General features: G+C 51.5%; 1 long non-coding RNA gene and 1 pseudogene across 1 annotated transcript; both read left to right on the plus strand.

Annotated features, from left to right (window-relative positions):
• The first annotated feature begins 3,463 nt into the window (after positions 1-3,463).
• On the plus strand, positions 3,464-8,463 carry LOC129200754 (uncharacterized). The gene is made up of 6 exons (XR_008575082.1): positions 3,464-3,526; positions 4,040-4,179; positions 4,435-4,547; positions 5,368-5,602; positions 6,204-6,261; positions 7,798-8,463. It is a non-coding gene; the product is annotated as an uncharacterized LOC129200754 (long non-coding RNA).
• A 6,829-nt stretch (positions 8,464-15,292) lies between these two features.
• On the plus strand, positions 15,293-24,714 carry LOC129200755 (outer dense fiber protein 3-like; annotated as a pseudogene).
• The last annotated feature ends 595 nt before the right edge of the window (positions 24,715-25,309 follow it).

Genomic DNA, 25,309 nt, shown 5'->3' on the forward strand with positions numbered 1-25,309 from the left:
TGCGGTGGCAGCTGGGGATGCCCATCAGGATCCTGGCACGGGCCCAGCGCTGGCCGGTGGCCCTTAAGGAGGAGGAGGAGGAGGAGAAGGAGGATGAAGACATCCCGGGGATTGGGGGAGGGGACAGGGGCGCTGCCCCCACGGCAATGGGGATGAGTGGTGGGGGACCCCAGGCCCTCTGTCCCTGGGGGGTGTCAGGGTGGGAAAAGGCTCTAGGGGGGCCCTGAAACACACTGAGAGGGGACTGGGGGTGCTCCGGGGGGCACCCAGAGGGGCACCCAAAGGGGTGGGGGGGGGTGTAGCCAGAAAGGGCTAGGGGTACCCAAAGGGGCATGGAGGATCCTGGGGAGCAACCAAAGGGAACTGGGGGACACCCAAAGGGGCCTGGGGGGCACCCAGAGGGTCATGGAGGCACATGGGGGGCACCCAAAGGGGCCTGAGGGACCTAGTATAATTAATGTCTGGTCGTTGGCAGTGAGCAATTAGAAGATCATCCTTAAATTTCAGAGCCTTAATTACGGAGTGAAGCAGCAAAGCCTCGCACAGGCTCCCTGCCAGTCCCAGAAAAGTGGAACTCTTGGCTCCCCAGCACTCACTTTTCATCCTTTTTTTGGGCCAAATTACACCAAACGAGACACAAATCTTTGATCTGTTGGTAAAGATCATGTTGGGGTGAGGGGTGCGGGGGGCGGGTGGTAGTAAAATAGGTGAATAATCAGGTTTAAAATTCATCGTCAATTTGGAAAAATTAAAAAAATACAATTGGGGCACAAAACCTCACAATTTTTTGGACAATTTTTTTTTTTTGGACATACAGAACTTGAGGTTTCATCCTGCCACGCTCGAAAGAGCGTGGTCATGCCCTGAACAAGAAGCTACGAACCCCATGGTTCAGGGTCAGGAAAGGGTCAGGGCACCCCCAAACCCTGCGGGTCCAAGACCAGACAGGGCCAGGGCACCCCAAATCCATGGATCAGGGACAGGGCACCCCCAAACCCCACAGGTCATGGACCAGACAGGGACAGGGCACCCTAAAATCCAGTGAGTCTTGGTGGCAGCAGGGAAAAGGAACCCCCAAACCCTACAGGAAAGGCCAGGGCACCCCAAAACCCCAGGAGTCAGGGCCAGGGCACCTCCAAACCCCGAGGTTCTTGGCCGGCACAGGGCAGGGCACTCCCAAACCCCAGAAATCACCCCCAGGGCAGGTGAAGGGAACTGCCAAATCCCACTGATCCTGGGGCCAGGGCAGGGGAGGGGCACACAGACCTGGTGGGACACCCCCAAACTGTGCAGGTCATTCCCTGGACAGGGGAAGGGGCAGGAGCCCCCAGACCCCATGGGTGCCAGCCAGAGCGAGGAAGGGCACTACCAACCCTTTCGATGTCACTGGTGGTTTAGTGTGTGATGTGGCAGGACCAGGCTTTGGACGTTTGCAGGTGCTTGTGATGTCATGAGTGGCTGATATTGCAGGATCGGGCCCCTGGCTTGTGCAGGTGCTTGTGACGTTGGTGCTGGCTGAGCCGCAGCTTTGGCGGGATCAGAACCTTGATTTTTGCAGGTGCTTGTGATGTCCATGAGGCTGGGTAGCTGATAAGGCAGGATGAGGCCCCTGACTTGTGTGTGATGTCACGCGAGGCTCAGTGGCTGATAGGGCAGAACCAAGCACCTCGCATCTGGTAGTACTTTTGATGTCACTTGAGTTAGAGCAACTGATAGGGCAGGGTCAGGCCCCCGGCTTGGTAAAGTTGTAGTGATGTCATGTGCAGTTGATAGGGCAGAACCAAGAATCTGGCCTGTGTGACATCACGTGTGGCTGAGCAGGTGACGATGGCGGGATCAGGCCCCTGACCCGTGCAGGTGCATTTGACATCTGTGACTGTCACTTTCTGTGACAGAAAGAGCTGAAAGGGTCTTTGGGTTTGCGTGGCAAGGGTTTGGTAGCAGGGAGGAATACCGGGGTGGCTTCTGCCAGGAGGTGCCAGGAGCTTCCCCCATGTCTGACAGAGCCAACACCAGCTGGCTCCAGGATGGACCCACCACTGGCCAAGGCTGAGCCCATCAGCAACGGTGGCAGCACCTCTAAGGTATTTAAGAAGGGGAAAACCCTGCTGTGCAAGAGCAGCCAGAGAGAGGAGTGAGAAGATGTGAGAAACTCTGCAGACACCCAGGTCAGTGCAGAAGGAGGGGGAGGAGGCGATGGAGGCGCAGGAGCAGAGATTCCCCCGCAGCCTGTGGTGCAGCCTGTGGTGAGGCAGGCTGTCCCCCTGCAGCCCCTGGAGGAAGGATGCTGTTGGAGCACAGATTCCACCTGCAGCCCATGGAGGAAGGATGAGGGGGTGTAGAGATTCCCCCTGCAGCCCCTGGAGGAAGGATGATGTTGGAGCAGAGATTCCCCCTGCAGCCCCTGGAGGAAGGATGATGTTGGAGCAGAGATTCCCCCTGCAGCCCCTGGAGGAAGGATGATGTTGGAGCAGAGATTCCCCCTGCAGCCCCTGGAGGAAGGATGATGTTGGAGCAGAGATTCCCCCTGCAGCCCATGGAGGACCCCACGCCGGAGCAGGTGGAGGCACCTGAAGGAGGCTGTGACCCCGTGGGAAGCCTGTGCTGGAGCAAGCTCCTGGCAGGACCTGTGGCCCCGTGGAGAGAGGAGCCCATGTTGGAGCAGGTTTGCTGGCAGGACTTGTGACCCCATGGGAGGGACCCACGCTGGAGCAGTCTGCTCCTGAAGGTCTGCACCCTGTGGGAGAGACTCACATTGGAGAAGTTAGTGGAGGACTGTCTCCTGTGGGAGGGGACCCCACGCTGGAGCAGGGAGAAGTGTGAGGAGTCCTGCCCTGAGGAGGAAGGAGCAGCAGAGACAAGGGGTGATGAACTGACCACAGCCCCTATTCCCCAGAGGGAGAGAAACGGGGGCGGGGGAGGGAGTTGGGCCCAGGAAGAAGGGAGGGGCGTGGGGAGGGGTTTTAAAATTTGGTTTTATCTTCCATTACCCTGCTCTGATTTGATTGGCAATAAATTACCTTAAATTCCCCAAGTCGAGTCTGTTTTGCCCGGGACAGTAACTGCGGAGTGATCTCCCCGTCCCTATCTCCACCCTCTCGCTGGATTTTCTGCCTCCTGCTCAGCCGATGGACCGGCCTCAGGGGGCACCCGGCCTCCAGTCAGGGTCAACCCCGCCCCCCCGGTTCTCCTCATCCCTCTGGCCACCTCCCGCCGCTCTCCGGCCACCCTTCCGCCCTGCCCCCACCGCCTCCTCTTTCTTCCCCCCTCCCCCGCTCCACCGAGGCTCCAGGGCCGGGGCGGCCATGCGGGCTGCGGCCGTGCAGGGTACGGTGTCCCTGCGGGGCCAGGCAGCAGGAAGGCGCGCCCCGGGGCATGCCGGGAGCTGTAGTCCTGGGGCACAGGGTGCCGGGCGGCCATGTTGTTCCCAGGACATGCCGGGAGCTGTAGTCCTGGGGCACAGGGTGCCGGGCGGCCATGTTGTCTCGGCAGGCGCAGTCTCTGCTCTATCTGCGGTTCGGCTGAGGTGAGGGCTGGGGCTGCTCGCGAGGAGCGAGGCCCTTGGGCAGGTTCGGGGGTGTCTCCTGCTGCTGGCCACCCGGGGTGGCGGCTGGGAGCTGTTGTAATGGGCTCCTGGTCAGCTGGAGTCGGGCCTGGTTGGAGTAGCCCCAGGGGACCCCAGAGCTGGGGAGGGGAAGGAGACAGAGATAGGGACACAGACAGACCTTCCTGGGCACAGGCACTGGGCAGCCCGACTCCCACAGCCCCCTTGAGCCGCCTCAGCCCTGGTCACACCCTGCAGCTGCCCTGGCCCCAGCACCTCCCCTGAGGCCTGTCCTGGCAGCAGCCAGCTGGGCCTCGGGCACGCTCGATGCTCTGTTAATGCAGGTTCCGTCAGCGTGTCAGCAGGGAAGGAGCAGTGTCTGCAGGAGCTCCTGCAGCAGGAGGGGCTCCAGCCTGAGGCCGGCTGCGGTGATCACGGTTGCTTTTCCTCTCCCAGAGGCCATGCTGAGAGCTCATGGTCTGTTTCCTCCCTCAGGGATATCACTGACTACATCTAGCTCAGGTTTGCGTGGGGGCTCTCTGGCCTCGTTTTCCTGGCAGCGTGGGTGAGAAGGGGCAGGCGGACACTTACTGGCTTTGGAGAGGAGCTGCCGCAGCTGAAGAGACCAGAAAAAGGTAAAGTAGGAGGAGGATGAAGTGAAGGGGATTCTGCCAGCTGCTGCCCTCAGCTGCAGACAAGAGGCAGCTGGCCTCTCTGGGTGAGGAAGGATCCCTCTGACGAGTCCTCAGCAAACCAGATCTCCAACATGCACTATCGGGTCTGTATATGTAAGGAAAAGTACAGTCTGACCATGTAGGGTGGGCGTGTGCGGCTGTGTATTAGGAAATCTCATGTTCCAAAAGCTGTAAGACGCCAATGTATTCTTTTAGGTGGAGTCAAGCGACTGGAGCTACAGAAGAGGAAGGGAGGAAAGGACAGACAGACGGATAAAGAAGCGCCTGAACTGTACAATTGCCTGGCAGCGCAGATAGTTGGAGCTCCAGTGAGTCCCTTCTGCATCTCTGTACCTCCCTGCCCCCTCCCCTTTCCCTCTGTGTAATTTTTTTCACTTCCCTGAACCTCTCTTTCTCTCTTGATTATTGACCTCTGCTCCCTGTCCCCCCTTTCTCTTTTCTCCAAGCCTCTCTTTCTCTGTCATCCTACCTCTCCCTTGACTTTCCTTGTCATTCCTTTCCTGCTCCCTCTGCCTCTTTTTTTCTGTGTCTCTCTGTCCTGCAGCCCATCACAGGTTTTTTTTCCTTCTCCATCTCTTTGTCCTGATTTCCATCCCTCTCTGTTTTTCACAGTCTCTCTGGCCTGTTCCTTTGTCTCTCTCTGCCTGTATGTGTGTCCCCCCCCATCCTTGTCTTCCCCTCTCCCTCCTTCCTTCTGCTTCTCTTTCTCTCTCACTCCGTCCTGTTAACTGTCACTGTGTTTTTTTCAATCTGTATCCCACTGTCCCTATTCTTCTTCCTGTTCATCTCTTCTTTATCCCTCTCTGCTGCTCCCTGACTGTTACTCACCTCTTCCTCCATCTCTCTGCAGGAGTCCTGATACCTCTGTCTCTCTCTCTCTCTCTCCCCCCATCCCTCTGTGCTGTTCGCTGTCCCTGTTTTTCTCTGTGTTATTCTTGTCCTGCTCCCTGCCCCATTGTTTCTTGCAGTATCCCTCTGTCCTGCTCCCCGTCCCTATTGCTGGCCCTATTCTTTTTTACTCCCTCTCCTTGCTGCCCACCCTAGGCTTTTTTTGCAGTCTCTACCCTGCCCCCAGCCCTTATTTTTCTTTCTCTCTCCTACTGTACTGTTATGCTTGTTGTCCCTCAGGACACTGCACAGAAATGGTGTTGGGATCTGCAGGGACAGGTGGGACCTGCTGCAATTGCTCATGAATGTGAACTGGACTTGATGGACTTGAAGGACTTGAATGAAACCAGACTGACTGTGTATGGTTTTCTTCCCAACTCCAATTCCAACCTCCATGCTCGGCACCAATGAACAAGAGACCTTGTGCTGTTTTCCAGATGTCAGTGGCTGCCAGTTAGCGGAGAACATCACTTAGGTAATGGTGCAGGTGTTCTGTGAACAGTACAAGACAGACATTGAGTCCAGAGGAGGCCACGAAGTTGATCCGAGGGCTGGAGCACCTCTGCTATGAGGACAGGCTGAGAGAGTTGGGATTGTTCAGCGTGGAGAAGAGAAGGCTCCGGGGAGACCTTAGAGCACCATCCAGTGCTTAAAGGGGCCTACAGGAAAGCTGGAGAGGGGCTGTTTATCAGGGACTGTAGTGACAGCACAAGGGGTAATGGGTTTAAGCTAAAAGAGGGGAGATTTAGATGTTAGAAAGAAATTCTTCACTGTGAGGGTGGTGAGGCACTGGGACAGGTTGCCCAGAGCGGCTGTGGTGGCCCCATCCCTGGAAGTGTTCAAGGCCAGGTTGGAGGAGGCTTTGGGCAACCTGATGTAGCAGAGGGTGTCTCTGCCTGCAGCAGGGGGGTTGGAACTAGATGATCTTTGAGGTCCCTTCCAACCCAAACCATTCTATGATTCTATGAACAGGGATGAGCACTTGCGTGATGGTGCTTTCATGAACATTCTCTGATCTCTCCCCTTCAAAGCTCTTCCTTTTTCCAGAAATTTTAAGATGATGTTTCTTATTCTAGGGTTCAGACTGGAGTTGGACTTAATGTTGAATGGCTGATATAATGGGCTCCATAAAATGTGAGTAAGAACCCTGCTTTTTTGCTGTTGTTTCCTAACACGCTCTGAAGTTTGGTAAGCAAGAGGAAGAGTGTTTGAAAGAGCCTGTTGTTTGAGAATAAGACGTTGCTGTAGCGTGCCTGCCTTTGTATGGTGAAGGTTTCCTACATGAAGTATGATTTTGCTGGGCTGTGAGGCTGTATTGGAGTAGAAGAGGTAAGAAGTGTCATCTTTAAAGCTAATGAAGCTGTACCAAAACTAGCAGGAAGAGCTAGTTTCTTCCTAGAATGCTGCCTAACAAAAATAGTAGCAAGTAAAGGCACTTGCAATTGGCTTTTTTTGCAGTCTTCATGCAGAGCTTTTGGTATTGATTGATTTCTGGGAAGCAGGGCAGCAGTGAGGACAGAAAACTGGGACTTGTCTAGGCAGCTTCTTCACCATAGACAGGGTTTGAGCCTTTGTGCTACAACAGGTCTTTGCTACTGTTTATGAACAGAGAAAATGAGCTGTCTGTCAGGAAAGTTTCAGCAGAAGTAAGGCTCAGTTTTCTAAATTGAGTCCTCTGTATGTGATGCAAATAAGAGCTGACTTGGCAGTGTTTACATCTGAGGTGCGTGCTGGTGTGCTGATGCATGCCATCGAGGTATTTCAGGGGTCCTTCTGGACTGCAGGTCGCCTGCTGGAGTGGTACCGAGTGCCAGGATGAGCCAGCTCCTGTTGACAGTTTTAGCTCAGAGGATGAGGCTGCACCTTGAATGCTCTGTTCAGTTTTGGGCCCCTCACTGCAAGAAGGACACTGAGGTGCTGGAGCAAGTCCAGGGAAGGGCAGCAAAGCTGGTGAAGGGTCTGGAGCACAAGTCTGATGAGGAGCGGCTGAGGGAACTGGGGTGGTTTAGCCTGCAGAAACGAGGTTCAGGGGAGACCTGATTGCTCTCTACAACTACCTGAAAGGAGGTTGTAGCCAGGTGCAGGTCAGCCTTTTCTCCCAAGTAACAAGTGATAGGACAAGAGGAAATGGCCTCAGGTTGTGCCAGGAGAGGTTTAGGTTGGATATTAGGAAAAATTTCTTCACCGAAAGGGTTGTCAAGCACTGGAACAGGCTGCCCAGGGAAGTGGTGGAGTCACCATCCCTGGAGGGATTTAAAAGATGTGTAGATGTGGTGCTTAGGGACATGGTTTAGTGGTGGACTTGGCAGTGTGTTGCAAATGAGATTATGTTTCACAGCTTTGGGTTTAGCAGCAGTTTAGGATTTATTAATAGTTTTGAGAAAGATCACAATATTAGGTTGTATAATTATTAACAGCACTTAATCATCAGCCAATTTAACAGAATGATTCAATGGAATTTGTTACAATCAAAATAGCAACTTAGTTAAAGATTCAAGAATGGTCACCCAAAACTTACAGCAGGGATGCACACACAGATGGAGGTTAAATTAAATCACATGTACAGACAGGCAGACAGAGAATCCTGAACCAAATTGCACATACACACAGGTTAACCTGTCATTAAAATTTCCCTTTTTGTGAGTTTCATAAATTACTTCTATGTGCCAGTGTTCATCAACAGACAGTCGGTGAACTTCACAAAGTCAGGCGTTTGAGTCCTCGCGAAATCATCGACAGACAGTCTTTGAATCCTGGTGAAATCTCCCTTGAGAGGCGTCTGTTGCCTATCGTTGGCGTGGCGACCTGGTTCAGGAACGGCATGGCAACCGACCCCAGGTCGCTCGGTCCATCAGCTCGCGGACACCAACGTGGTGGACGGCAAATGGCGTTTATTGGTGAGTGACATAGCATTATATAGCTTGGGTTTACAACGTCACTTCCGTCTGCTTACGTCATAAACTAAACGCTACTGGGAGAGGGGCCCTATCTTTCCGTACAGCGCGATATCTTCCGGCCGCCAGACCCTAACTACATTTCCCCCCTCCCTATGCATGACTAAATTAGCTAAAATATAATATTCCTAAAAAAAAATTTTTTGTTTTGTTTTAATTCTATACTTTATAACAATCTTAAAAAGTATATATCATAAATTTGAATAAAAAACATAAGGTACAGTGAACAGGTGGAAATTAGGGGATAACTGGTAATAATGGGGTGTAATTTGGGGTAACTAGGGATAACTGGGAGTAACACAGAGTAAATACATTCTTAAAGCAGTTGTTGGTGTTCTACCAACATAATGTTGACCTTCTCTAGCCGGCTTTTGACAAACGACACGAGTCTATTTAGTATGCAGGGTCCAAAGATCAGTGCCATCGTGATCATTGCGATTGGCCCTATCAAGGTAGATATCAGGGTGGTTAGCCACGGTGAATGGTTAAACCATGATTCAAACCACCCTTGTTGGGCCTCCCTGTCTCTTTTTCTTTTTTCTAGACCTTCTCTAAGTTTGGCCATGGTATCTCTGACAACCTCTGTGTCGTCTGCATATACACAACATTCCTCTCCTAGTGCAGCACATACTCCGCCTTGTTGTAAAAACATGAGATCCAATCCTCTACGATTTTGCAGAACTACTTCAGACAATGACCTCAATGACTTTTCCAAAGCGCTGATCGATTGTTCAATTTGAGCCAAATCTTCATCCGCTGTTATTCTGAGGGAATGAAACTTTTGGTTCTGTTCGATTAGTGAGGCTATTCCTGTTCCTGCCCCTGCGGCTCCCATGGCTAGTAGGGTAGCTATGGTCAGAGTGGTGATGGGTTCTCGCTTTTGTATATGATGAGAAACTGAAAGGGTTTGATGATCATATATATATTCCTCGGGATGGTATATGATTCTTGGAATAATCATTACTTGTATACAAAATTCATGGCTTTCATTGAACAGTTTAAGAGATATACATGGGGTAACTCCAGTTTTTGAACATATCCATTTGGTATTATTGGCAGGAACCAGCCATTCAGCTTTTCATTCTTTTTCTAGTGGGGTCTCGTTTGTACATAAACACCTTTTCTCAAGGGGAACTTTACCGACACATCTACCCTGTCCTGATACATATTGCATTGTTATTCCTAGGTTGTTTATTCCTGTGTTCCATAGACATTGTGTTGGATTAGTCTCATTTACTAGTTTTGGTTTAGAGGGTATATCTACTGTTTCAGAGAAAGGGGGCCTTATGTCATAGCAAAGCCAGCAGTTTGCTGTCGTATTTGGATTTGTAGAGTTCAATATCTGGTACGTTGAGTTCAACAGCTTTCATAGGGGGGGGCATTTCGAATTCTAAAGTATTTAGAATCTCGGTGTTATTGGGAGCCGCATCCTTGGTATTATTCTTGGTATTATGTATTAAATGCCTAGATATCTGTGGATTGAGAACCCGGTTAGGCCCAATTGCTTGGGGTGCTTGTAGCATGATCCTGATAATTTGTATCACTACTCCTGGATCTTTGAAAGCGTTGTGAATAAATACTGACCACATTTTCCCCACAGCCCAACCCATATCAGTCGGGTTTTGGATTTCCAGATTCAAATGGGTACAATTACCTTTTGAGCTATCATTCCGTCGCGCGCAAATTTTGGATGGATACACTCATTTGGTCCCCATCTTACCTGCAAAAATTTGTCGTCTTTTTCTGGTTTCCATCTATCACTTGTTACAATGGTTTCACATCCCCAATATCCACAAAACCAATATCCTGGATAGTTGCAATAACCCTTTCCTGGGTTTGAATTGGGGCACCAATATGTTCCCCATAATGATTTAGATCTAGGTCCTCCAATCATGGGGAATAATTCACCAAGTGTAATCGTAAAAGTCGGGGCACCCACTGTTATGTTTTCCTTTATCACTCGACTGCCTGCAGGGTCCCGTAGGACCCACCTGAATGGCTGATGGTGATTGTAATTTGATTCAGCCTTTCCTGTAGTAACAAGCCCCAGAGTCAAGATCACGCAGAGGCATCGCAGCTTGTCAACTTCTCTCGCCACCGGGGTATACGGGTTACGGGGGTGTCCGATGATCCGGTCCTGTAAACAGAAACTCACAGTTTTCATTAGTTTTATTCTGAAGGTCCGGTTTAATGGACTTAAGCGGACACCATTTGATTCTGCCATCTTTTCTGACCGCGGCATATCCTCGCCCTGTCAGAACTAGTTTCCACCCTTGTTCCCAGTCTCCCAGCTCATTTTTAACTATGACCGACGGGCCTTCTTCTAGCGCTCGAGTGGCCCAATGTTTTTGGGCAGAGCTATTCACCTCCTCTCCCCTGGGGAACTGGTTTAGTGCTAATAAAGCAGTCGCTAGCAAGCGCGCCTGGTCTCCTGAGGGAACAGTGTTGGTGAAACCTTCTGTTTTTGCTAATACCTCCAATTTAGATTTTAGAGTTCGGTTTGCTCATTCGACTATGGCCTGTCCCGTGCTATTATACGGGATGCCGTGTATTAGAGCAATACCCCATTTCAGAGCGAATGCTTGGACTGATTTAGATACAAAATTCGGACCGTTGTCCGTTTTGATCTGATTAGGGATGCCAAGCCACGCCATGGCTGTCAGCCAGTGTTGGATGGTTGCTTTGGAGTCGGTCTTAAGGTGTTGTGTAGCTACGATCACCCCGCTATATGTGTCTACGGTTACCGCTAGCCACGCTCGAGGTTTCAGTAACTGACAGAGCGTGAAATCCGTCTGCCACACCTCAGAGGCTTTGAGACCTCTGGGGTTGACTCCACTGGACCACAGTGGTGCTTTTTGACAGTGGGGACACGTGGCTACTATGTGTTTTGCGTCAGTGGCTGAAACTCCACATCTCTTTGCTAGCGCTTTAGCTCCAATGTGGAGGGATTCATGTAGTTGGCGGGCATCTCTTAGTGTCCACAATCCTTTAGCAGCGGCATCTGCTTTGTCATTACCGGTTTGGAAAAACCCTTTAATTGGGTTGTGGCTGTTGACGTGGATGACCGATATGGTACCTTTTCGGGAAAAAAGCGCTGCTTCTAGCATTAGAGCTGCTGTAGATGTTGACACGCCGGGCCCTGACATGGCTAAGCAAAGCTTGGCCACGAACATTGAATCAGTTACTATATTGAGATGTTCCGTTGGGAACAGTCCGCACACTAGTACTACTGCCGCTGCTTCCAGCTGTTGAACTGAAAGCGCACAATCGGTCATTTTAATGCAGTGCCATTCTCCTTCCGATTGCCATACTGCTGCCGCGGTTGAGGTCGCCGAGGATGTGTCTGTGAAGACCATTGGTCCCGACTGGGGCCGGTCCACGATCTTCTGTGGAAGGTCGATGTCGACAATTGTCAGCATTTGAGTCCAGGGGGGCTTTGTGGCGTGCCGGACTTCTCCACCAAATCCGACGAGGGCTATAGCCAGATATTCTGACATTGCCACTGATTGCGTTGGGAGCTGTTTGCGGAAGGGTAGGTATATTCTGGCAGGTTCAATGCCTAGATGTCTTAGGGCGAGTTTTCTGCCTTTCATGATGAGGTTACCAAGGCACTCGACTCCTGGGGAGAATGCACGTGACGGTTTTCCCAGGACTATCCATTGTATTGGTTGAGCTTTTTCAGGGGGGCCCTGGGCCAGTGCCCCTACTCCCCCCCCTGCCGTAAAATGCACATACAGATCGAGTGGTACATTTGGGTTCCATCTGGCGAGTGAGCTTGACGATATCTGTTGCTCGATAAAGTCAAGAGAGTTCATTGCTTCCATCGTTAGAGTTTTTTGTTCCCATGGGTTCTTTCCTTTCAAAAGATCGTATAGCGGGGACATGGTTTCTGGAGGGATCAGGACGATATTGCGGAGCCATTGTAAGGACCCTACTAACTGTTGCATATCGTGGAGTGTCTTGATGTTCCGACGGATTTTCATTTGGGGGGGGTTATGTAGGAGCTCGTGATGTTCACTCCCAAAAAACTTACACATGGTCCTCTTTTAATTTTTGCGCTTGCGATTTCAAACCCGTTTGTTTTTAGAGTTTCTGAAACCGTCGACACCAGCTGGTCCACCTGACTCCCTGACGGCACGGCGATCAAAATATCATCCATATATTGAATGATAGTTGCAGTCGGGTCGCTGCGTCGAACCGGTGCCAATGCCCGATCTACCGTTATTTGGCAGATAGTAGGCGAGTTAATCATTCCTTGGGGCAGTACTTTCCACTGGAAGCGTTGGCTATTTGGGAACACAACGGAAAAGGCAAATCGTTCTTTATCCTCCTCATGCAGGGGTATCGAAAAGAAACAGTCTTTAATGTCGAGAACAGCGCAAGGTTGTCCTTCCGGTATCATAGAGTTCATAGGCAACAGAGTTTGGACAGGACCCATTGGTTGGATTCTCTTGTTTACTTCACGTAGGTCATGGAGGAGGCGAAACCCCTCACCCGTTCGCTTGGGTATTACAAAAACCGGGGTGTTCCATGGGCTAGTAGAAGGCTCTATGTGACTATGTTGTAGTTTGCGGTCGATTAGCTCAAGAAGAGCATCCATTCGAGGCTTCGACAGGGGCCACTGCTCGACCCACACTGGGTCGGACGATTTCCACGTCAGTCTAATTGGTAGAAGTGGGTGTGCGGCAGTGGCCCTTAAGGTAAATTTGTCACCCTGGCTTTTAATAGGGCTAGAGCGTCCCTTCCCAACAGGGGTGGGACTCCTGACATGACATATGGGAAAAGGTTGATGGTTTTCTCTGGTCCCTTTTCAGTGTGAAGCGTAATTGCTATCAATTGGGCGCTCTTCCGAGCTCGACTTAATTCCCCGACTCCACCCACCATGGGGGCGTCTTCCAATTTCCAACATGGGGGCCAGTTCGTCTCAGGGATAACTGTAACATCTGCTCCGGTATCGATCAAAAAGGGGACACTAATGGTGGTGCCATTTAAGGTATTGTAGAGGGAACAGATTCCCCACACCACTGGTGGGTTATCACACCTTACTGTCAGGGCCACCCTGGGGTCTCGCCCCCGAGGGGTGGTCCTTGCTGTCCCTGAGGTGGGGACAGGTTCGGCTGGATCGTCGGTTGAACCATAAAGTCGGTCGCTCGTCGAGGGGGCAGCGGATTCGGGAGCGCTTCGCCCCATTCGGGGTTGGCATAATTGGGCCGCCTTATGTCCCAAGTGGGAGAGGGCTGTGCGCGGCCCGGGTGCCCTCTCCCCCTTCCGTTTCCCTGGTTTTTAGATCTGCATTCCTTGGCGAAATGCCCTTTCTTTCCACAAGTCCAACACGGTCCTCTGGGTCGATTTTGACGCGGGGGGAGCAGTGTTGGCGGGTCCCCCAACCGAGGGCAGTTTGCTACGACGTGGCCCGCCTGGCCACATTTAAAATATGTCATCACATTGGCTATTGCGGTGTGAACAGCCACCTGGATTGGGGTTAGAAGCTCTTCCTTCGCGACATGTTTAATCATGTCCGCGATGCTTGACCCCGCCGGTAGCGATCGCAGGATTTCTTTGGTTGCCGAATTACATTGCTGACGTAAACATTTTGCTACGACCGGGCCTTTTGCCTCTGCAGGCAGGGCCGAAGAGTCGACCGCTGCTTGGAGACGATCTACAAATTGCGTAAAGCTCTCACTTTCACTTTGCTTTATTGTGGACCATGGCGATGGCTTGGCGACAACTCTGGAGGCTACACGAATAGCTTCTCTGGCCGCGCGAGTAGTTGTCATAACTTCATGGGCCCACAAGCCCTGGGCTTGCACATGGGGGGTAATCATTGTTGGGTCTGTGCCCATTAGCCGCTGCAGGCTGGAGCCATGTAGTGGATGGTCCGCCCCGGTTACTCGGGCTAGTTGCTTCGTACAGTTGTCCTCCCATTCTTGTTTAAAAACGATCATCCCTGCCCCGTCAAAGATCAATCTACAAGTTTGTTTTATATCGAACGGGAGCATATTGTCTCCCCTGACGACACCGTCTATGAGGGTGGAGACCATGGCAGAATTAAGCCCTTTATCTGTAATTGCCTTAACAATCGCTTGTATATCCTTAGGGTTTATTGGCGAGTGGACTCTCTGTCCCCCGTCCGTCACTTGGACCGGGAACGCTAGCGCGGCCGATGGGGCCCAGCCAGCGCACGCAATCTTTATTTTCCTCCAGTCCGCGAGAGGGATTTCTCCCCCTCCTGATTCCTCTTTGATTTGGATGGGAATATTTTGGCTCTTGACTCTGTTTATCTCCGTTTCCTCCTCCTCCTAAGTTTGAATCAGTTGCGAGCCACTTGTCCCAGGTAGTGTCTGACCCGGAGTCGGAACTCGACTGACTGGTTACTTCCGGATTCCAGTACCTTTTTGTCGGGCTCCGGCCCTGCCCGCTTCCCTTGCGGGCGGACCGTTCCCTCCCTCTTGACCCGCCCCGCCTTCCGCTCGGTGGGGTGGTTCTCCGCCCCTCGCTCGTTTTCTTTTCCCCTTTTTGGTCGCTCCTATCGCCCTTCTCCTTTTTGTTCTCCTCCTCCTCCCGTTTGTGCGCGCTTGTTAATTCTAGAGCTTCCTCCCTGTTTCCGCCAAGGGCGTCCTCGCCCCGCCCTTCCCCTTTCTGCTCGGCGCCGTCTTGGGGCGCGTAGGGCGGTGGTTTAGCCCAGACTTCCTCAGATTCTGGTTTCTCCGCGGTGCCCCTGGCCTCCTTGGCTAACCCACCCCAGAAGGATTTAGCTTGTTTCTGTCCTTCCATAAGCGGCTCGGGGTTTGGGAATTGAGGGGACGTGTCGCCCTCTTGCAGATCTTTAGGCTCAGTAGAATCGTTAACGTCTGGGGGGTGCAAAGTCTGTGTGGCTGCCCCGACTCCCAATTTCGGGGTGGCCAACAAACAGTCCCTTGCCGCCCTCCAGGTCTCCTGTTCTTGTATGGCCTTTTGCAGGGCCTGTACAACTTTCCCCCACGACTTAAGGTTTTTCCCACGACCCGAGGACATCGTCTCCTTGGCTAACGCTTTAGTGCACTTATCCCACACTTCAGGGTGGAGAATATCCACCGGCTGGTCAATGACCCCAATTTGCAAAAGCCTCGCAACTGTGAGAGTAAAATCTTTGGGTTTACAATCAATACCCCACTGCTTATGTAATTGTGATACAACCTTCACAAGGGCTTCCCTCCTCCTTGTTGGTCTGGGAGCGTCCTCCCCGCCGGGCTGGTCCTGCCGCTCCGGCCGCCGTTCACCCGATTCCAGGCGAGTTTCCCGGGTTTCGGCACCACTTGTTGCCTATCGTTGGCGTGGCGACCTGGTTCAGGAATGGCACAGCGACCGACCCCAGGTCGCTCGGTCCATCAGCTCGCGGACACCAATGTGGTGGACGGCAAATGGCGTTTATTGGTGAGTGACATAGCATTATATAGCTTGGGTTTACAACGTCACTTCCGTCTGCTTACGTCATAAACTAAACGCTACTGGGAGAGGGGCCCTATCTTTCCGTACAGCGCGATATCTTCCGGCCGCCAGACCCTAACTACAGGCGTCCCAGCTCCGGGAAGATCCTGGGTCACACAGCCCACTGCGGTCCTGGAGAGCTCAAAAGGTCTCACTTTTGGATCGCTGTTTATAGGATCTTGAGATGATTGGCTTTGGTCAGGACTTTTAATTCTGGCCACAAGTCCTGCTGAGCTGTTCTGGTAGTCAATTCAGGCAGCAGGTGGCCCAGATGTGGCCAGGGAGGTGCCCAGCCACCCCGGCTCCAGGCTCCTGCCCTTGTGACCAAGATGGGAGCAGAATGGGGCTTGTCCTGACGTACCGTTCAGGCAGCAGATGGCCCAGGTGTGGTCAGAGTGGCTGACACTGCCCGAGTCACTGCACATATCTCCAAGATAGCAGCACCATGGGGCTTATCCTGACATCTCACAGTGGCCCAGGGGGTGTGGGGGTGTGTGCACCACTACACAGCGCTAAGTTAATGGTTGGACTTTATGATCTTAAAGGCCTTTTCCAACCTAAACGATTCTATGAATCTATGATGTGACAGAATGGAAACTTGGGTGATTTGTGGTGGCAAACCAAACAGATACTCCAACACTGCCAGTGTATGCTGCTGTGGAGCTTCCAGCTGAGCTCACTGCTCACCTGGACACAGCTGCTTTCAACACTGCAGCGATCCCCTCGCTGGCTTCCACACATCAACTCTCCATAGTCCAGCACCTGCAGAAAAGTCTCTCCCAGCACCAGCATTACTGTGCTCATCTCCTCCTTCAAAAACCCACATAGGATTCCCTTCCTCCCTCACTTCAGTTAGTGGGTTACCTTTCTTCTCAAAAGACTCAGCAGGCAAACCCTCTGCTGTGCTCTGCGAATGCTACGTCGCTTCTCATTTCTGTCATTGAGTGTAAGGACAATGTAAAAACCAGGTGCTTTTGAAAGGTCCCTGCTCTCTGCTGATGTTCAAAACTCTGTCTCGCATGCACCCTGGAAATACACAGGTGAAGTATTGAGACTCATCCTTCCTTGCCATAGTTTAGTATCAATGATAAGATCCATTGCGCCTGGTGGGATTTTCATCAATAGGCTTGAATTTTATTCTATAGGATGAGAAATAATTTCAGACTCTTCTATATTAAGAGGCAGAACTTATACGGTGGCAATCACTCTCCTTTCTCTCCCGTTACAGGGGAAAGCTGCATGCAGGGTGCACAGAGCAAATTACCCATCCAGGTCTGAAGCAAGCACAAGCCAATTAGCTTTTAGATGCTCCTCCCTGCCTAGTGAAAGGGACATCTTTCATTAGATCAGGTGGCTCAAAGCCCCATCCAACCTGACCTTGAACAAATCCAGTGATGGGGAACCCACAACTTCACTGGGCAACCTGGGTGGCTCTTGCCACCCTCATCGTAAAAAATGTTCTTTTGTCAAGAGCATTGGTGTTCTCTGGTAAGACAGGACTTGGATGGTACAGGACCAAGATGTCATGAATGGGTGATTTAGATTGCTTAAAGAACCACTGTCAAAGGTATTAGCAGAAGTGGTTTTAATATGATGTAAGGGTGCGACTTTACACGATGGCAAGGTTTACTCTGTTACTGTACAGTACAGTCATTTGAACAGCGATTCAAAGCTACTAAGGCACAAATCAAAGTTACCAAAACACAAATCAAAGTTACCAAGGTACAAATTAAAGTTACCAAGACGAAACCAGAGTTACCGTACTACAAGTTTATGTGCAATATCGGTTGCTTGCCAAAGATCTGCTGCTGGTAAAAGGAGCTGGTTGCCTGAAGGAGCAACCTGGAGAGGCGGTCCAGCTCAAGGGGAGAAGAGAAGCCTCCAGGGAGACATTAGAACACCTTCCAGTCCCTAAAGGGGCTACAGGACAGCTGGAGAGGGACTGTTGACAAGGGCAGGGAGTCACAGGACAAGGGGGAACGGCCTTAAGGTGGAGGAGGGGAAATTTAGATTAGATATTAGGAAAAAAATCTTCACTATGAGAGTGGTGAGGCCCTGGCACAGGTTGCCCAGAGAAGCTGTGGCTGCCCCTGGATCCCTGGAAGTGTTTAAGGCCAGGTTGGATGGGTCTTTGGGCAAGCTGGGCTAGTGGAGGGTGTCCCTGCCCATGGCAAGGGGGGTTGGAACTGGATGGGCTTTGAGGTCCCTTCCAACCCAAACTGTTCTGTGATGATGATGACGATGATCGCTGCCATACAGCCAGGCTACTTAGCTGGGAGAGCTCAAAGGCGGCTCACTGAGGCTCTCATATATATGGAATAAAGTGGTTGGCTTGTGGTCAAAGTACACGCGGTGGAAAAGGTATGCATCAGACTCCTTGTACCCACGACTTTCTTTGCTCCTTGATAAATGAGTCTTGTAAAAGCCACCCGCTATTCATGTGTTAATTGCATGACTGGTGTTCCAAGCTCATATGTGTCGATGCTTACTGTGTTACTCTGCTCCTTTGTGCGTTTTCAGAGAACAGATTGAAAATAGAGAAGTTCTTGACCCGTTTACGGCTTCTGCCTTTACCTCTTTGGAGCCTGTACCAAACTACAGCTAGTTTGGTTAAGGAGTTGAGTGCATATGTAACACAAGACCAGGTGGAGAAATTTTAGCTGAAATAAAAAACCCAACAAAACTAAACTAAACAAAACCTGGCTTATTTCATGGAAGCCTGTTAGTAACTCTTTTGCTTTTTCCTCAGGCTTTGTAAGAATCTCCCAGCATGGATGGAGCCTGGGTGGGCACTTGGAGACCTCATCGCCCATGGGACCCCATCCTGGCCCAGTTCACCAGTCCTAGACCCAAATACTCAGTCCCAGGCACAACAGATAAAACAAGGATCAGAGTGGTGTGTGGCACCTTGAGAACACCCCTGATAAAATCAGATACAAACCCATTTCTGTTTTCTCCACCTCTCCCTGCCCCCTTTTTCCTCATAAAGCTCTACTTTGCCATGGCTGGGAGAGGGCTGCTTTTCTTAGCAGTAAAAGGACCTGACTGTGCAGCCTTTGCTGGTGATCTTCCCATCTGGACTCCTGGGAAAGCATAAAATAACACAAGAATTCTTTACACTTGCTTCAAGTTACCTTAGCAACTGCTTATAGGGCTAAAATACTTCATCATGACAGAATAGCGGTGATACTGCATTATCAAGTGCCTACACTGTTGTTTCAGGTAGTGTGGTATGCTGGGTTGACCCTAGCTGGACACCGGGTGCCCACCAAAGCCGCTCCACCACCCCACCCCCCTCAACTGGGCAGGGGAGAGAAAATAAAACGAAAGGCTCATGGGTCGAGATCAAGACGGGGAGAGATCGTTCACCAATTAGTGTCACGGGCAAAACAGACTCGACTTGGAAAAATTAATATAATTTATTGCCAATCGAGTCAGAGTAGGGTAATGGGAAATAAACCCAAATCTTCCCTCAGCCCTCCCTTCTTCCCAGACTTAGCTTCAGTCCTGATTTCTCTACCTCCTTCCCCAGAGTGGCGCAGGGGGACGGGGAATGTGGGTTGTGGTCAGTTCTTCACACGTTGTCACTTCCGCTCCTTTCCCCTCACACTCTTCCTCTGCTGCAATGTGGGGTCCATCCCATAGGAGACAGTCCTCCACGAACTTCTCCAGCATGGGTCCTTTCCACGGTGTGTAGTTCTCTGGAAATAGTCCCCCCTACTCCCGTGTGGGTCCTCCATGGGGTCACAAGTCACAGAATCCCAGACTGGTGGGGGCTGGAAGGAACCCCTTGAGATCGTCTAGTCCAACCCCCCTGCTAGAGCAGGATCACCTCGAGCAGGATTGTGTCCAGGAGGGTTTGGAATCTCTCCAGAGAAGGAGACTCCACAGCCTCTCTGGGCAGCCTGTCCCAGTGCTCAGTCACCCTCAGAGTAAAGAAGTTTTTCCTCCTCTTGAGATGGAAATTCCTGTGTCCCAGTTTGTGCCCGTTGGCCCTTGTCCTCTCACTGGGCACAACTGAAAAGAGTCTGGCCCCATCCTCTTGACACCCACCCTTTAGGTATTTATCAGCGTTGATCAGATCCCCACTCAGTCTTCTTCTCCAGACTAAACAGCCCCAGCTCTCTCAGCCTTTCCTCATACGAGACATGCTCCAGTCCCCTCCTCATCCTTGCAGCCCTCCACTGGACTCTTCCCCAGTAGTTCCTTGTCGGTCTTGAACTGGGGAGCCCAGAAGTGGACACAGAACTCCAGATGTGGCCTCACCAGGGCAGAGTAGAGAGGAAGGAGAACCTCCCTTGACCTGCTGGCCATGCTGTTCTTAATGCACCCAAGGATACCATTGGTCTTCTTGGCCACGAGGGCACACTGCTGGCTCATGGAGAACTTGTTGTCCATCAGGACTCCCAGGTTCTTCTCTGCAGTGCTGCTTCCCAGCAGGTCAACCCCTAACCTGTACTGGTGCCTGGGGTTATTTGTCCCTACGTGCAGGACCCAACACTTGCCCTGTTGAAGTTCATTTGATTTCTCTCTGTCCGGATCTCGCTGAATGGCAGCACAGCCTTCTGGTGTGTTGGCCACCCCTCCTAGTTTTGTATCATCAGCGAATTTCCTGAGGGTACACTCTGTCGCCTCGTCCAGGTCATTGATGAATATGTTGAATAAGACCAGACCAAGCACTGGCCCTTGGGACACACCACCAGCTACAGGCCTCCAACTAGACTCTGCACCACTGATCACAACCCTAAGTCCTGCCAGCAGACCTGCTCCAGCCTGGGTCCCTTCCATGGGGTCACAAGTCCTGCCAGCAAACCTGCCCTGGCGTGGGCTCCTCTCTCCATAGGGCCACGGGTCCTACCAGGAGCTTGCACCAGTGCAGGCTTCCCACAGGTTCACAGCCTCCTGCTGGTGTCTCTGCCTGCTCCAGTGTGGGGTCCTCCATGGGCTGCAGGTGGAATCTCTGCTCCAACATCATCCTTCCTCCATGGGCTGCAGGGGGACAGCCTGCCTCACCATGGTCTTCACCACGGGCTGCAGGGGAACCTCTACTCCGGCGCCTGGAACACCTCCTGCTCCTCCTTCTGCACTGACCTGGGTGTCTGTAGAGTTGTTCCTCTCACATCTTCTCACTCCTGTCTGGCCGCTGTTGTGCAGCAGGGTTTTTCCTCTTCTTAACTCTGTTATCCCAGAGGAGGTGCTGCTGTCACTGATGGGCTCGGCCTTGGCAGGTCTGTCCTGGAGCTGGCTGGCATTGGCTCTGTTGGATATGGTGGAAGCTTCTAGCAGCTTCTCACAGAAGCCACTGCTGTATCCCACCCCTGATACCAAACCCTTGCCATGCAAACATGTGGGGGTTTTTTTTGTTGCGGTTTTTTTTTTTTCTTTTTCTTTTCTTTCTCTGTTATTATCAACTGCAACCAAGCTGGCAGGAAGTCCAGTTTCTTTTAAAGATTATTTATCAAGGCAGTTGCACAACCACTTGTGTTTAGGGATTTACTCTTTGGCACTACAAGGCACTGTGTAGCTTGCCTTTATTACTCTTGGAGGAAAAAGGAGGGGAATTTCATGAGCTTGGCAGCTCAGTCACCTGCAGTTACAAAGGAGCTTTGAAATGCAGTTACCTGCAGGTGTCTTTTCACATGCTGTTCTTCCTAGGTTACCTGAACCACAATCCTACCGCAGCAGAGCTCCTCCTTACACATGTAAAGGGGCAAAATCTCCCCCAGAAGACAGCTGTTCTTCAGGTCCTCATTGTTTTGTGGAGCCCTCCATGACCAGGTATGGGAAGTATATGGCTCCAGCCTATGCCATCTGTGGACTTCCCAAGATAAGCACCAGGTCGATGTCTGGACCAAGTGAGTAACATTTCGCCAGCCATTTGTTCAGACAAGATAAGTACGGTTTCATGTTTCCCTGCAATAGTGGTACAAAAGTATTGGGTCTGGCTGAGATGGAGTTAATTCTCCCCACAGCAGCCCTCACAGTGCGGTGCTGTGTATTGGTAGCTAGCAAGGTGTTGGTAACACACCAGTGTTTTGGCTGCTACTGAGCAGTGCTAGCACACATCAAGGCTGTCTCTCCAACATTTCTTTCCCCCCCTCAGCAGCAGGCTGGGGGTGGGCAAGATCAGGACAGCTGACCCAAACTGACCAAAGGGATATTCCATACCATATGACATCTGCTCAGCAATAAGAAACTGAGAGACGGGGAGGAGCAGGGTGGGGGCATTCCGGTTTTTTACAATGCCTGTCTTCCGGAGTAAGGAGTATACATACTGAAGCCCTACTTCCCAGGAAGTGGCTGGACATCGCCTGCTGATGGGAAGTAGAGAATAATCTTTTGCTTTTTGCTTTGCTTCCATGCGCAGCCTTTTGCTTTAGCTACATTAAACTGCCTTTATCTCGACCCATGAGTTTGGGGTTGTTTTTCCATCTTATTTTCTCCCCTCCCTGCCTTGCTGAGGAGGGGAGTGATAGAGTGGCTTGGTGGACACTTGGTGTCTAGCCAAGGGTAAACCACCACAGTCCTTTTTGGCGCCCAACGTGGGGTACGAGAAAATCGAGACAAGGATAGTAATTGGAAGAGGTGGTAACGGGCAAAACATGGACTGAACATAGGCAGAGAGCGAAATAGTGGTGAAGGGACAAGAGGTAGATTCTGTGTGTGAATTGTTCACTTTTGTTTGGTGCTGTGATGATGTTATTTTGATTTTGGTGTGGGGAATTCTTTTTTTTTCTTGTTGATGTTTGTGAAGTTTTTGTGTTGAATGTATATTTTAATGATGATTCTTAAATATGTGATTCACAGAGGCGAGGGGTGGAATGTGTTGGGTTTGCGTGGCAAGGATTTGGTAGCAGGGGGAGCTAGAGGGGTGGCTTCTGTGAGAAGCTGCTAGAAGCTTCCCCTGCGTCTGATAGAGCCAATGCCAGCCGGCTCCAAGACGGACCTGCCGCTGGCCAAGGCCAAGCCAATCAGCACCTCTGTGATAACATATTTAAGAAGGGAAAAAAACAGTTAGAGTTTTTGCAGCCAGAGAGAGGAGTGAGAAGATATGAGAAACTCTGCAGACACCCAGGTCAGTGAAGAAGGAGGGGGAGGAGCTGCTCCAGGTGCCAGAGCAGAGATCCCCCTGCAGCCCGTGGTGAAGACCACGGTGAAGCAGGCTGTCCCCCTGCAGCCCATGGAGGAAGGATGAGGGGGTGTAGAGATTCCACCTGCAGCCCATGGAGGACCCCACGCCGGAGCAGGTGGAGGCACCTGAAGGAGGCTGTGACCCCGTGGGAAGCCTGTGCTGGAGCAAGCTCCTGGCAGGACCTGTGGCCCCGTGGAGAGAGGAGCCCATGTTGGAGCAGGTTTGCTGGCAGGACTTGTGACCCCATGGGAGGGATCCACGCTGGAGCAGTCTGCTCCTGAAGGTCTGCACCCTGTGGGAGAGACTCACATTGGAGAAGTTGGTGGAGGACTGTCTCCCGTGGGAGGGACTCCATGCTGAAGCAGGGGAACGATGAGAGGAGTCCTACCCCTGAGGATGAAGAAGTGGCAGAAACAACGTGTGATGAACTGACCGTAACCCCCGTTCCCAGTCCCCCTGTGCTGCTGAGGCAGGGGTAGAGGTTGGAGCTGGGAGTGAAGTTGAGCCCGGGAAGATGGGAGGGGTGTGAGGAGGTGTTTTAAGATTTGATTTTATTTCTCATTCCTCTACTCTGTTTTGCTTGGTAATAAATTAGATGAATTTTCTCTCTAAGTTCAGTCTATTTTGCCCGTGACGATAATTAGTGAGTGATCTCTCCCTGTCCTTATCTCGACCCACAAGCTTTTCGTTATACTTTTTCTCCCCTGTCTAGTGAACAAGGGGAGTAATAGAGCGTCTCTGGTGGGCACCTGGCCCCCAGCCAGGGTCAACCCACCTCAAAAAGATAGGTAGAAAAGACTCAGCTCACCCCTTCATTGAGCTGTAGATGTTTTCAGACAGCTGGCACTTCTGCAGCTGTTCATGAGAACACCTCCTGGTGAAACTGCCTCCTTGGCTTGAGAGAAAGACCAGAGCTTCACTGCTTTTGTGCTGTTGTCCTCTGCCCTAGGTGATTACTTCCCTGAGAAGTCCAACAGACGCATTTATAAAGCCCGCCTGTGCAGTCCATATTCTTCCGGCATAGGGCCGTCAAAACTCACCTCCTTCCAGGTAAGTGACCACTGGAAAATGACTGCAAAGTGACCCTTGCAGCTTCAGTGTCCTCTAGTGACAATCAGCTGGTCAGCTTTTTAACCAGGACTAGTTTGAAGCCCACAACACAGGACACAACTTCCTGACAAGCTTCCTTTTTTTCCCATAGAAGCCAGTGGGGAGTGCTCCTGGTTGGATGCAGCTCCCTTGGCAGATGCTCGTGCCCCTCCCTCAGCCCTGAGGTCTGATTTGTGCCTTTCCCCCCACCCAAGCTGTGCTGATGGCTCTTGGGAAGTTGGGGTACAGAGGGTGGATGGTTTTACCAAAGCTGTGAAGTTGCAGTCAACCCTTCAGGGTTTTTTTCTTCCAGGTTCTTGCAGTTACAGGACCAACTCATCCCACAGAAGCACTGGCAGCTCAGATTGGAGCTGCCTACAGTCCCTCAGTGTGGATGAAGATGGAGAGATTGGGAGAGGGGGAAGACATCCTGCTCCTCTGAGGAGGATTTGGAGGGTGCCTGTCTTTGACCCAGAGGTTTCTTCTCTGCCCTGAGGACTCATGCACACGCTCTTCCCATTCCTTTTGCAGGTCTGGGCATCTACACGTTGTCTAGGGTGATGGGTCCCAACATGGCATATGCAGCTGCCAGCCTGTGCTGTGCCATGAGGCGGAAGAGTCACTTTGATGCTGATCTGTCCAAGGTGAACTCTGTTCCTCTGCCTTTTGCAACAGCAGCTGAGGCTCCTCTGCTGTCCTCGCGGCAAAGGCTCCAAAGCCTGTGGGATGCTTTCTTAGCACATTCTTTGCTGCAATAGGAGCAAAACCAAAGAGTGCAAAGAGTGCACTTGTCCGCTGGCAGGGCCACAGGCTTCTGCTGCTATCACAGGAGTTCACAGCTGCTGCAAGGCTGAGCTATTGAAATGAAATGTTGAAATCTTCCCTTTTGAGGGCAACAGAATGCACAGTCACCCAAAGGGCTCAATTATTCTTACACCACTGCATTGTCCAGCCAGCTGAACTGGTGCAGCCGCAGGGGTAACTGGGAAGACCAGACACCTGCTGTTTGTACCCAGCAGGTACCCACCCTGACTCTCATACAGTCTCCAAGCCCTGCTGTGTTCCCCAACATAGAATTGGACGCTGACAAAAACAGAGCTCCCAGCTACTCTATGGGAACCCGAACTAACCTTGGAGGAGACAAGACTGTAAACCCGGGCCAGCAGACTACTGCGCAGGAAGGGCTAGGCAGCCTGCTATCTGCTCCTTTGCTCCTCTCCCAAAGCCATCCCTTAAGCATCTCCCCCTTCTGCCAGGGATTCTGAGAACTGAAGAGTGTCGTACTGGAGTGACAAGTTGCAGGACAGCAGTCCCACTCCCTTCCCTTGTCCCGAACCCAAGCAGAGGAAAGGCAAGGAACACATCTTTTCCATTCTGCTGTCTCAGCCATTAAATGTTATGGGCTCATACATTGCAAGCTCTTCAGGAGGACACACCTCAGAAGGGACAAGCAGACACAGGTCCCTGCCTTGGTAATGACAGGAAGAAGAATGTGGAGGGGAGGGAAATCTAGCAAAGTCTGGCTGGAGATAGATGTCCT

This window comes from Grus americana, unplaced genomic scaffold, assembly GCF_028858705.1.
Source record: "Grus americana isolate bGruAme1 unplaced genomic scaffold, bGruAme1.mat scaffold_460, whole genome shotgun sequence".
NCBI lineage: Eukaryota > Metazoa > Chordata > Aves > Gruiformes > Gruidae > Grus > Grus americana.